Here is a 12,502-nt window from a genome sequence, read left to right as displayed (position 1 = left end):
TATTCATCTATTACTGTTATCTATCATATATTATTTATGTATACTACATCATAATGTTAATGTATATTAAATGGATATAAATATGACTATTATATGGATACAAATATAATTTCACCAGATTAGTTAAATGCAAGTTTTAAACACCAAGTTACAAGCCTTTGAAGCATACATGAATTTTTGGGCGGCCAAATCTGTTCCACTTCTCTAGCATCCAAATTTTGAACTCCCACGAACCCGCTCCCCATCTCAAACCCTCATTCTGTTCCACTTATCATGCGTTCTTCGTTTCATTTGTAGAGAGAGAACGAGATACTAGAGAGGATGAAAACCAGAGGGTTCCAGCCACCGGCGGTGGCGATGGTGGAAGGGCATTTAGAGTGACGGGACATTGATAAGTCGGTAACAATCATAAACCCTGACGGCGGTGCTAGGGTTTTGCGATGATCACATACTTCCGGCGAATACAATGGTGAGGACAGAGAGCCGATGACCTCTTAGAACCTTCGACGGGTACGGGTTATTCTCCCAGCGACTACACCCACGTGCAGAGGTGGCCATGTTTGGTGGTGACGGCTGCTAGGGCTCCGTCGTTCTAGCTTTTGTTCGAATCAATGTTTAGGGATTGCGGAGGTAACTTTCAAAATTGTCTAAATGTTACTAAAGAGTGGCCTCAAATCACAGCTTCGTCGTTTGTCTGATTTAAGGGCCTTAGTTTTAATTGTGAATTGTGTTAAATTAGTTCATGGAAACTAATGTTATGGTTGCTGAATTTGATTATTGTTGTTATGTTGTGGAAGTGGTTAGGGAGTTTTGAAGTGGGAAAAGGCGGGGACTTTGTCTTTGAGTGAAGAGTTTGAGGTTAGCAGATAAGTAAAAGAATCACTGAATGTAGACCAGTTGTCTATGGAAGCATTGGTTGAATGGCAGTCTTATTGAGAAGATGAAGAATGGGACCACTTCCACATAACCGTAGTACTGGGATACTTATGTCTACAGGTATGCAATTTTTAGTTCTTTTTTTTTCAACTTACATCTATAAAGTTAAGAATATTTTGGATGTGATATTCTGATACTACTGCACACAAACTTGTTATTATTCGAGTTGTGTGTAGAAGGAAATCGGTTGTCGTGAAAGCTTCTACTGATGATAGCAACAATTTGAGTTAAGGGAACAAACAAGTTCAGAGACCAGGCCTTGGTGAAATCTAACAACTACTTTTAGATGATGAATCATGTGCTTTTTAGGTATTTTCATGTCTAATACCCCTAATAATGTTATTTTTGTAAAATGCGCCAAGCTTACAAAAAACCCTTGGCTTTTAAGTGCCTTGTGCCTAAGCTTCGGGCGAGTCATATGAGTCTTAAGTGTGCCTTGCGCCTTTGACAAAATGGTTACCAAGTACTCAGATGGTTCATTCCATTTAGCACTCGCACTTGGTGACTTCCAAATATCTTCTTTTAAAGAATTTGACATCATAAACACTAAAAATATCATAACTTGTGCAGATATCTTGCTCCGAGACGCTTTGTTTAAACCGACTTTATGTAGAAGGTGGTTTGACATTGTTTATGACACCAACATTTGTTGCGTAAACTTGATTCGTTTTTCTTTATTATTTGAATCTTTTATGATTGTTATTTTATTACAAAAAAATAAATCAGTTGTTATAGGTCTGTGTGTGATTTTCCTGCATTGTGTTTGGGATTGGAAGACATGGGGATCAGCTCCGATTGTAATCCTGAAAACCGGGCGGGACCTAGAGAGTAGGGGTGTAAACAGGCCCAGAGGCTCGAGAGCTACTCGTTATTGGCTCGGTTAAAAGCTCGAACGGGCCGAGCTTTAACGAGCCCGAGCCTGAATTAGAACTCGTTTAGTTATCGACCCCAAGCTCGAGCTTGGAACACAAAGCTCGTTTAGGCTCGCGAGCCTAAACAAGCCCAAACAAAAATTTATTTATTTTTTATATAATATATTAATAATGATGATAACATTTGCGAGCTGAGCTCGAGCTGACCTTTGGCTCGTTCAAATGATGTTGAAGCGAGCTCAAGCTGAGCTTATAGCTCGTTTGAGGTTGTTCTACAAATAGCTTGTGCCGAGCTCGAGCTCAAATAAGCAGGCTCGAACCGATCCGAGCTTGAGCTTCATAAAAATATGACGAGCAGAGCTCGAGCCCGGTCGAGCTTGGGCTCGACCCAGCTCATTTACACCGCTACTAGAGAGGTAGACAATTCTTTCTAACATTAATGTAATATTAATAGTGTTTTTGTATTTATAGTTAATACATTAATTATTACTGATGCAACATTTCATTTGGGCATTGGAGCCGGCAGTGGACTATATTCCTGATAACATGTACAAGCTTGGATACATGGATGCAGCCGTCTGGTTCATCTAGAACCGGAGGCGCAAAGGTAAACTATTACTTCAGTTAATAATTTTATTTTCGTTTCATGTTTATTTTGGCCAATATATGGTAATATAGTCCCCTGCTTTTTTAATTTTTACTGAATTGTAGGTTATGGTTAACTGATTAGAAAAAATAAAACTCAGTTTTGATTAAAAGGGATTCTTTTTGAAGAATCAGTTTCTATATTGTTTTACTCAGTTGCTTAGTATGCAGGTTTTTACTGTCTGAAAGGTGTCATCGTATGGTATGAGTGATGCAATTGGACCAGTTTATTTGAAAGAGCGACCTGGTTCGGAGATGCCAACGCGTATTGATGTCGAAGTATGTTTCTATTTTCTACCCTTTTTTAAAGCTTCTTATTTACATAGAGTGAAGATGTGAAGTTACTAAGCTATATCGTTTTTTCTTTGTGTGCATGTTTCAGGTGGTTAAACCTCTTAAAGATGCTTACGCCCGTATGAAATTTGTGCTAAAGAAGGTATTTGAAATATAAATGACATTAAATACCATGGCTCGACTTTGTTACATGTGATATAATATGATATTTATCCAATAAAAGATTAAAATATTGAATATACCATTTTTATGACATATGTACCCTTCTCTTATAATCTTTATTGAAAAGAAAGAGAAGTGTATAATGATCTTATCATAAAGTGTATTTAATGAAATGAGTAAATATATGAAATTTTACGTATTTTGAATGATACCTCATATTAATTTTTAGTCGACCAGATATGATATTACTTAAGCTTTTAGTATGAAATTACTCCATTATGTAAATCGTTTTTTCCTTATATTTCTGTAGCATGAGAAATCAATATCTGATAAATAAGTGTTATAAGAGCAAGAGAAAGGAAGGAGGATATGTCAGATATTGACCTATCTGGTCTATATTATATATAACAATAACATGATAAAACGTATGTAACTAATATACTTAACATTTTTTTCAGCTCTCAAACCTTCTCTATGTTCTTTTATCGAATACATTTTTTTTTTCACTTATTATTATTATTCCCAAACCTGTTCCAAAAGGTGTAACAATCAAATTTGAAGAGAAAAAAGAAACTCCGGAGGACCCTGAACTTGATGATGACAAATGGTGATGTGACAATATAGATGACATCCTTGAGATGTTTAAGCCGTAAGGTTACTAAATTGATTTCATCAAGATGCAAAAAACTTCATACTTGAGATTTTAGTTTTCAACTTTTATGTTTAAGACTTATCTTTCTTTTTTCATGTGCTACTTTATTTAACTTTTATATTTATGACTTATTTTTCCTTATTCATGTGTTACTTTATTGCATCAATGGTTTCTTGAGTTACTTGATAATTTAAATGCTAGATTTAATAATTACTAGACATGTGTAACACTTATGACACACATCCACCACAATAATGCTAACATAAATACTATATAAATAAGAAAACTACTAGAAACGAGTGCCGCAATGCAAATTGACATCCCGCCGCATCGCGCGGGCACCCTACTAGTAGTTTAAAAAAATGAGAAAAGGTGTTTTGGCGTGGATAAATTATTTTGTAGTTGAAAAAGTTAGTATGATTAGAATATTCTATGTGATGATGGTGGCCAAATAAGCCTTTATCCAGACAATAATTTAAATACATTTTTCTTTATTTTTCTTTAGTAGAATCTTTTTTTCCTTTTACAGGCTTTCAAGAATTTGATTAGACCGTAAAAGTCACTTGTTTTTATGTCTTAAAATGGTTAAAAAAATTATAATTAAAACTAATTTTTAAAATACAAATTTGAGTGAATTTCAAGGATTGTCCTTTATCCTTATATCCATTTTCAGGCGCTGTCCATTATGTTTAAAATTTACGAGTTTTGTACTTTATGTTTTCAAATCATACACGTTTTGTCCTTTAGGTCCAACCCAGTTACTTTTTTCAGTTAAATCTGATCACTCAAGGGCAATTTGATCTTTTTACCAAAGCATATGAGGATATAATTGTCTTTTTACCCTATTTTTATTTTTAAAAGAAAACATCTTAAAAATACAAAATGTTATATATACAAAATACTATATAAATCTCTCCACTCAATATCTCTCTCCAGACTTCAACTGCCCTCCATCATTTTTTTCTTACTTCACAAACCCTAATAGTACCAATTAAATCAACTCATAATATCCAAATCAAATAGGGATAGAATTAGATTTGAGAACTAACTTATTCTCAAACCAAATCGACGATCTGAAACCCTTCCAGTTCGCCGGAGGTGGGGGTTTGGTTGGAGAGAGTTTCAGAGACGATTTTTGTTTGATTGAAACCCTTCCAGTTCGTCAGAGGTGGGGGTGGCCATTGATTGTAGCATAATCAGTGACTTCTTCCCCCATTTTAATGGCTTTTATAACCCCATTCATTACTTCCTGACAAAGAAAGGGGTGGTTTTGTGTTTTAGTATTAAAAACTGTGTGCTCTAGTATTAAAATTTGATTTTTTTAATTCTTTTCAATCATAATAAATCAAAGTTTGGTGAAGAAAACGTGATACATATCATCCGTTCTTTAATCGACAAGCAGTGATTCACAATCGGTTCATCAGTCACTCGCCTCCTGTTTTCTTTACAAAGAAGACCACCATAAAAAAGGATCACCTAACTTCTCAACTGATTTGAAAAAGATTGGATTGTAGATAATCAAAACAATATCAATCGGTTGCCGTCAGTTGTGCATCTCAATGCCATTAGGGTTTTTGATAGAGCAATTGGAATTAGGAAGTGAATAATGACGGAATGGAAACGAAAACATTGGATGGGAGTTAAATTAAAATGTATAAATGACAGCCATGGTGTCTATAGTTATTTTTATTTATAAAGATAAGGATTTTAAAATAAGTGGGTTGAAAGACTAAAATACCCTTGTGTTACTTGATTTAACTGAAAAAAGTAGCTGGGTTAGGTCTAAAGGACAAAACGTGTATGATTTGAAAACATAAAGTACAAAACTCGTCAATTTTAAACATAAAGGACAGCGCCTGAAAATGGGTATAAAGATAAAGGACAATTCTTGAAATTCACTCTACAAATTTTAAAATAAGAAATACAAGATAGAGATATTTGGTTTAGATTAGGGCTGGCAATTTACACGAATACACGACATGAACCTACACGAAGTTAACAGGTATCGTGTACCAAACAGGTAGACACGAGATTACCTGGTAATTTTCGTGTATAAACAAGTTAAATACTTGTTTAGCTGTTAATACCCGTTAGTACACGATAAGAAACTAAATTAAATAAAACTCATCAGCCATGTGCGTGTGGGTTCCTTAATTCCTTTCTATTCTCATTCCTCATTCAATTAAAAAAAAATAAAACCCTAAACTTCCTCTGTAACTCTCAGATAGCATGTCGTGTTCGTGTTAACAGGTATTAACAGGTAATTTTCGTGTATAACAGTCGAACAGTCGTGTTAACAGGTATTAACAGGTAATTTTCGTGTATCGTGTTGTGTTCGTGTTTGTGTTTGAAAAAAAGGACATAATAAGTTATCGTGTCGTGTTCGTGTATAGGATTTCATGTATCATGTCCTATCGTGTCGTGTCTTATCGTGTACGGATATACACGATATGCCAGCCCTAGTTTAGATGCGGATTCACTTGGATATCAATATAGCATTGTCGTTTATTTATATGCCAATGGAAAAGATGAGACTGAAAAAAGTTGTCGTATTAACTTACATAAGATTACAGGAAGATTACTACACAATTTAAGGAAAATATATGATGTGTGATTTTTTTAACATTATTGACGTGGATGTTAATATAGACATGTGACTTGAAACATCATCGATAATACCATTTTTCTAGTTATGGACTTTTGGTTAAAAAAAATTTGAACGTCGGAAAATTCTATAATCACGCTCCCAATCTAAATTCTGAAACTTTAATCCACAAAAAAGAGTTTGATTTTATGTTCGACGCTACCGGCATAAATAGCCATTGAATTCATTTTTATTCCTAGCTTTCCAAATTTGTCACATAGGAGGATCACCCCAACCATCTTTTTTTCATTCCTTGAACCGACTAGAGAGTTTGCTGTTTCGAGAATGTCTTAACACAAATCAAAAGGAAGAGAATATGATATGTTCAGTTATAAATAGCCAAAGAACACATTAAATATATAAAAAAAATCAAGAAATTGGGTGCTAGAAAAGAAGATAGAACCCCATGATTCATCTCACATGGGGGTGGTGGGCGAGGGCCAAGGGCAAACCCTTGCCACGTAGGCACCATGTAGACATTCGACGGTTTGCTCTTCACATCACAAATGGAAGGGGTGGGTGAAAGACAAGGAGAGAAAAATAGGTAGAGTAACATTATTACTTAATGTACACTCAATAATAATACATTTTGAGTATGTAGTTAAAAAATATGTCAATACAACTCGTTGTAGGAAAATCAATGCTAACAATTTGAAGTATACGTGTAAAATCATTCATCACTTACATAACCCTCTTATTGAAATCAATAGAATTCATCACTTGTATAACCCCTCTGATTGAAATCGTAGAATTCATCAGTTACACAACCACTTTGATTGAAATCATGAAGCAATCATCAGTTACAACTATAAATCTGATTGAATGCAATCATCAATTTCTGAAATTGAAAACCATCATCATCAGTTATATCTTATTGTGCACCTCCCCTTCCCTCCATCAACCTCAGTATTCTCACCACCAGAGCACTTCACTGCTGTTTGTTGGATCTGAGTGAGTGTAGTGTGTGTGTGTGTTTTTTTATTAAAAAGTTTGAACAAATATAGAAATTCAAGCTAAACAATTAATACAAACACATCATTATCAACAAATTTGGATTTGGGAATGATTGCATAATGTTTACAATACAATCAAAAGTAAAGAGTGTACTCCCCCTCGTCGGGTGATCTCTCTCTCTCTCTTACTAAGTCCTTATGCCTTTTGGCTCTTAGTGTTAACTGTTAAAATGAAAGGAAATAACTATATGTAGGAGGAGAGAGCTGCTAGTGATGTCCACCATGAAAGCGGCCCTAAACAACCTAAATAATGGTGTAACTGCAAGCAGTTATCAAAACTGTTGAATAGTTACAAAGGAACTGTTACATTAAACTACTGCTTTGACAAGGAAGAATAAAGCAACTGGATTCCTAAAGTGCTGGAGGATTCCATTACTTTTAGGAATCTAGTACTACTGGTCTCAGTTGACTTGTTGACTTGGTGTTCTGGTCTTCAGCTTTGACTTATGTTGACTTGACTATTGACTAGTTGACCATCACTTTAACAATCAAGCACTTGTAGTTCTGTTCTTCTATTCTTTGAGGCAACAGTTCTGTTCTAACACTTTTGATGGTTGTTTGTGAAGCTTTCAAGGGGGAAACTTCTGGATCATTGTTTGTATTTTAACTTATTCCATCAGGCAGGGAAGATGGTTCCCTTGGGTTTTGGCTTTCATCATCAGAAGATCTTACATAACCCAACAATCTCTCCCTAGATCTATTGATGCCAAAATCACTCTTATTCATGCATTTTTTGTTTTTTTATTTGATGATGAAGAGTCCTGGATATTTAAGTTGCATCTACTGCCCTTGGACAAAACCTTTATCTTCATCAAGGGCATCCATCCTAACTACAGAGAAAGGTTCTCTGATCATCACATCTTTTAATCTGTAAGTAGCTTGGGATCTCTAAGTCTCTAGGTTAGGGAAATCTGGAGGCTACTTTTTAGACCTCAGTGGAAAATAGAGAGACACGTCTTCAATCATAGTCAATTGAGAGATGTGGTCGAAAATTTCAAGACCTTCAGAAGCTTATGAAGGATTTTTCTTTGAGCATCTTCTTTTTTGTGAGGTGCTGGATTTGGAAATTGCTGATTTTCCTGTTTAAATGAGCTTCAAGTTATCTTTTAATTAATCAACAGTTTTGGGTTTGATAATCAATCATATCTCCTAGGTCAGTGATGATACAAATGTGTTGTTTGTTTTTTAAGAGGTAAAATTTCTGCAGTCTGTGGACCACATCTGCAGACATCTGTAGAAGAAGAGGTGGGCAAAACTTCTGCAGTCTGCAAGAAGAAGACTGTTTGTTTTTTAACGTATGTAGACTTCTAAAATAAACTGGTGGTGGTGTACGGATGGTGGTGGTGGTGGTGGTGGTGATTGATGGCGGTGGGTGGTGGTGGTGGTGGTGATGGACAGTGGTGGTGGGTGATGATGTTTAACCCTCTACAGACCGTAGAAGACTTTAGAAGTGGTTGGGCCAAGTCTGCACCAAGAAGAGCTCGTGCAGACGTTTTTTTAATGAAACGTCTTCAGGAAAACAAACAGTCTGCGCGTGGTCTGCGCGGCGCACACAGAAGAGCCTGCGCAGAGCTTTTCAGAAAAAAACAAACAGCAGCAAAGTCTTTGTGGAATAATTACCAATTTGACCCTTATTTGCATATCATCTTGACACTCCTTTGCTAACCCAATGATTGATGAAAAGCTTTTAGAAGATAGCAGTATCTGAAATTCTAGGGTAGGAAGAATACTAACTTTTCTTGAAAGTTTTCCAGATTCTTTTCTAGAGTTTCTCATTGAGTGTGGGTTTGAAAGATTTGAGTATGTAACAATCCAAGTATAATCTCCCCCTTTTTAGTATCAATAAATTGTGAGAAAGGTATCATAGCCAGCTTACTGGTAAATAAAGAGGTGGTTATTTCCTCACTAGTAGACTGGCTCTCTGTGGTTGGTGGTTAAATGATAAGTGACTAGTAGTTTTGGAATTTTAAGCTCCTATTTAAGGAGGCCAGCTGTTGGGTATATTCATGGATCAATCGGACTTAGCTTGAGGCATATTGGTGACCATCTACTTGAGATTGGAGACCTCAACTCTCAGCTTATTCCATCAATTCCAGAAGTTTCAGATGCTGGCATCAATCAATCTAATGAAATTATATGCCCCCACAAAATGTGGTTGTATCACTAGTTTTTGACAAACTATGATGCCCCTTTGTTTTAGTATTGGGGACTTCCAGCAGTCTTGACTTTCTGAGAAAGCAAAGTGTTGTTACCTCTGCAAGGTGGTCTTACTTATGTTACCTCTGTCAGTTTGTGATTAAATGAGATCAATCAGAAGAGTGGAAGCCACATATGTTATCTCATCAACAGGTTATACATGAGATGGATTTTACCTCTTCTTTATGTGGGTTAGGAAATAAGCTTTATGAAATTTGAGCATTGTTCTAAAGTATTATCTCTTTAGTGTGTCAGCGAGATTTGCTCATATTAGGATGTGCAAATGTTCATCCATCATGAAAAGTTAATTGTTGTCTACATAAGAATAGACAGTTGTTTGTAAATTAGGCGGTAGTTTGGTGAGGGTTCGAAGGCAAGATGTGAAGAAGTAACATTTGTCCTTTGTATGGGTGATTATGTGTGTCACTTTTTTGAAGATAAGTGGGTTTATGAGATAGACTGAAACATGACAACATGTTTTATGGAGAGTTTTTGCCTTGGGTTACCATAGGAAGGTGACTTTCCTTGGATAGGCAGAGGCAATAGGCCCAAATAAGTAACATACAAGATTAGATATCATACATGTGTTTACCTATGCCCTTTTGCCTTTAATATGGAAGTTGTTGAGAGAAATGTAATGTTTTAAAAACAACTGGTTAATAATCCAGAGTTTTGATAACTACTGGTATAAAACCAGAAGTTTATTCTCCTTTTGGTAAAACAACTAGTTTGTGACCAGATGTTTTAGTATTAAAGATTTTTGAAAAGATAAAAAAGTTTAAAAGAGGAGATACACTCATGTTTTTTTATAAATCATTCTAATTCTAACATTCCGAGCCGAGAGATTAGACTTTGAAATGTTAATGTGTCTAGTGGTTTTGTAAAAACATTTGCAAGCTCATTTGCAGAGGACATATGATGAATTGAGATCAGACCTTTTTCATAATAATTTCTTAGAAAATGATGGCTGATATTAATATGTTTAGTTCTGGAGTGTTGAATAAGATTTTTTTTATTATATTTAATGCAGCTTCACTGTTCATTTTGATTTTGATTGGTGTCTTTAATGATGTGATTCCATAGTCTAGCAGTTGGTTCTGTAACCACAAAATTTGTGTAGTACAACTAGCCGCTGCAATGTATTCTGCTTCAGCAGTTGATTTTTGAAACAACAATTTGTTTCTTTCTATGCCAGGAAATTTAGGCATTGCCTAAATACTAACATCCACCAGTGGTTGATTTTCTAGTTGTCAAGCACCCTGCAAAGTCACTATTTAAAAAGCCAACTAATTCAAGATTGTCATCAGCTGGATATAAGATTCCTTTGGTTGGAGACCCTTTTAGATATTTGAATATCCTTTTCACAACAATTAAATGTGACTAGGCTTGATATCTTAAACAGACACAAGTGGCAAACATGATATCTGGTCTTGATGCAGTGAGATACATCAGTGACCATATCATACATCTGTACAAGGTCTCATCTATTGGTTTGCCATTTGGATCAGAATCCAATGATTTGGATGTGCACATGGGAGTTGTGGAAGTTTTACAGTTTTCTAAATCAAATTTCTTTAAGAGAGTTTTTACATATTTTGTTTGACGTATAAAAGTTCCTTTCTCAAGTTGCTTAACCCGTAAGTCTAGAAAGCACATCATGGCAATCATTTCAAAGTTTAAGGTCATCATATTTTGAAAAGTTTTACATAATTTAGCATTGATTGATGCATACATTATGTCATCAACATACATCTAAGCAACTGTCAGTTCCTTTCCCTCCCATTTTAAAAAAGTGTTTTATCAATTGTCCCCATTTTAAAATTATTAGCAATTAAAAAATATGAGAGTGTTTCATACTAGGCTCTTAAGGCTTGTTTTAGTCCATACAGAGCTTTGTCAAGCTTGTAGACATGATTGGGATAATGAGCATATTCAAAACCAGGGGGCTGACACACATATACTTCTTTATTGATTTTTCCATAGAGAAATGGCCACCTAATATCCATTTGGTACATTTTCATCTTGCGTGTTATAGCAAATGACAGAAACAACCTGATAGCCTCTAGTCTGGCTACTAGAGCAAACATTTCATCATAGTCAATTCTTTCTTCTTGTCTATACCCCTAAAGAGCAAGCCTTGCTTTATTCTTTACCACAATACCTCTTTCATCTTGTTGGTGCACTTTGTGTCTGTACTTTGTCTGTATTCGGTCTATATGTAAACGATGTCCTTGTCAGTCTTGTAAGTTGACCAAGTCAACCGTCCTCCTGGTTTGACTCAGTCAACAGTTAGTAAATTTGATGTAAGTTGTCTGACTCGAAGGTTGAGTGATCGAAGGATAATGTAGATCCTTCGATCACCTCGAACGATATGCTTCGATTGATAGACCTCGAAGGATCATCCTTCGAGGTCCTTGCTGATCCTTCGAAAGCATTGTATTCGAAATATGATCCTTCGGACCATCTATCGGATCCTTCGGTCAGACCTGCTGTGTATGGGTATAAATACCCATGAAGTGTGTTGTTTCAAAGGGACTTGAGAGGCTTGTTAGATAGATGCACACATAGAGAGAGTTTGAGAGCATTCTATCAAAGCACACACACACACACTAGAGAGTTTGCAAGTTAGATTTGTAAACATTGTGCTTGTAACCGGAACCTTCATTCGTGTTAATACAGTGGTGTTAATCGGTGAATCCTTGTGTGTTTGTGTTTATACTTGTCTCATCCCGGTTTGCTTGCTAGCTTGGATTCCGCACTCGCTAGTGGGTTTGTATAACAAGGTTTAGGTTCGTCATCCTCCGAAGAGGGACCTACAAGTGGTATCAGAGCTAAGGCTCTTTACCTTGTTTAAAACCGGGTTTTTGTTCAAGTCTTGGGTTAGTTTTCGTCAGATCTGGAAAACTTACAGTCGCCGTGTTCTTGATGTGTTCTTGATGTTCGTGACAGATCTTCATATTTCGAAAGATCATTTAAGATTTCGATAGACCATCCAGTACTTCGAAGGATCACCTTTTTATCCTAACTGACTTCGAAAGATCAAATAAAATTTTCGAAAGGTCATCTTTCATTTCGAAGGATCAACTAT

General features: G+C 35.8%; 1 long non-coding RNA gene across 1 annotated transcript; it reads left to right on the top strand.

Moving 5' to 3' along the window:
* The first annotated feature begins 284 nt into the window (after positions 1-284).
* Positions 285-1,227, top strand: LOC118488471. Its single transcript, XR_004884937.1, has 3 exons — positions 285-630; positions 798-996; positions 1,113-1,227. It is a non-coding gene; the product is annotated as an uncharacterized LOC118488471 (long non-coding RNA).
* The last annotated feature ends 11,275 nt before the right edge of the window (positions 1,228-12,502 follow it).

The sequence above is a fragment of the Helianthus annuus genome, chromosome 16 (genome assembly GCF_002127325.2).
Source record: "Helianthus annuus cultivar XRQ/B chromosome 16, HanXRQr2.0-SUNRISE, whole genome shotgun sequence".
Classification (NCBI taxonomy): Eukaryota; Viridiplantae; Streptophyta; class Magnoliopsida; order Asterales; family Asteraceae; genus Helianthus; species Helianthus annuus.
Note: the sequence above shows the minus strand (reverse complement) of the source record. Positions and strands in the feature narration are given on the sequence as shown.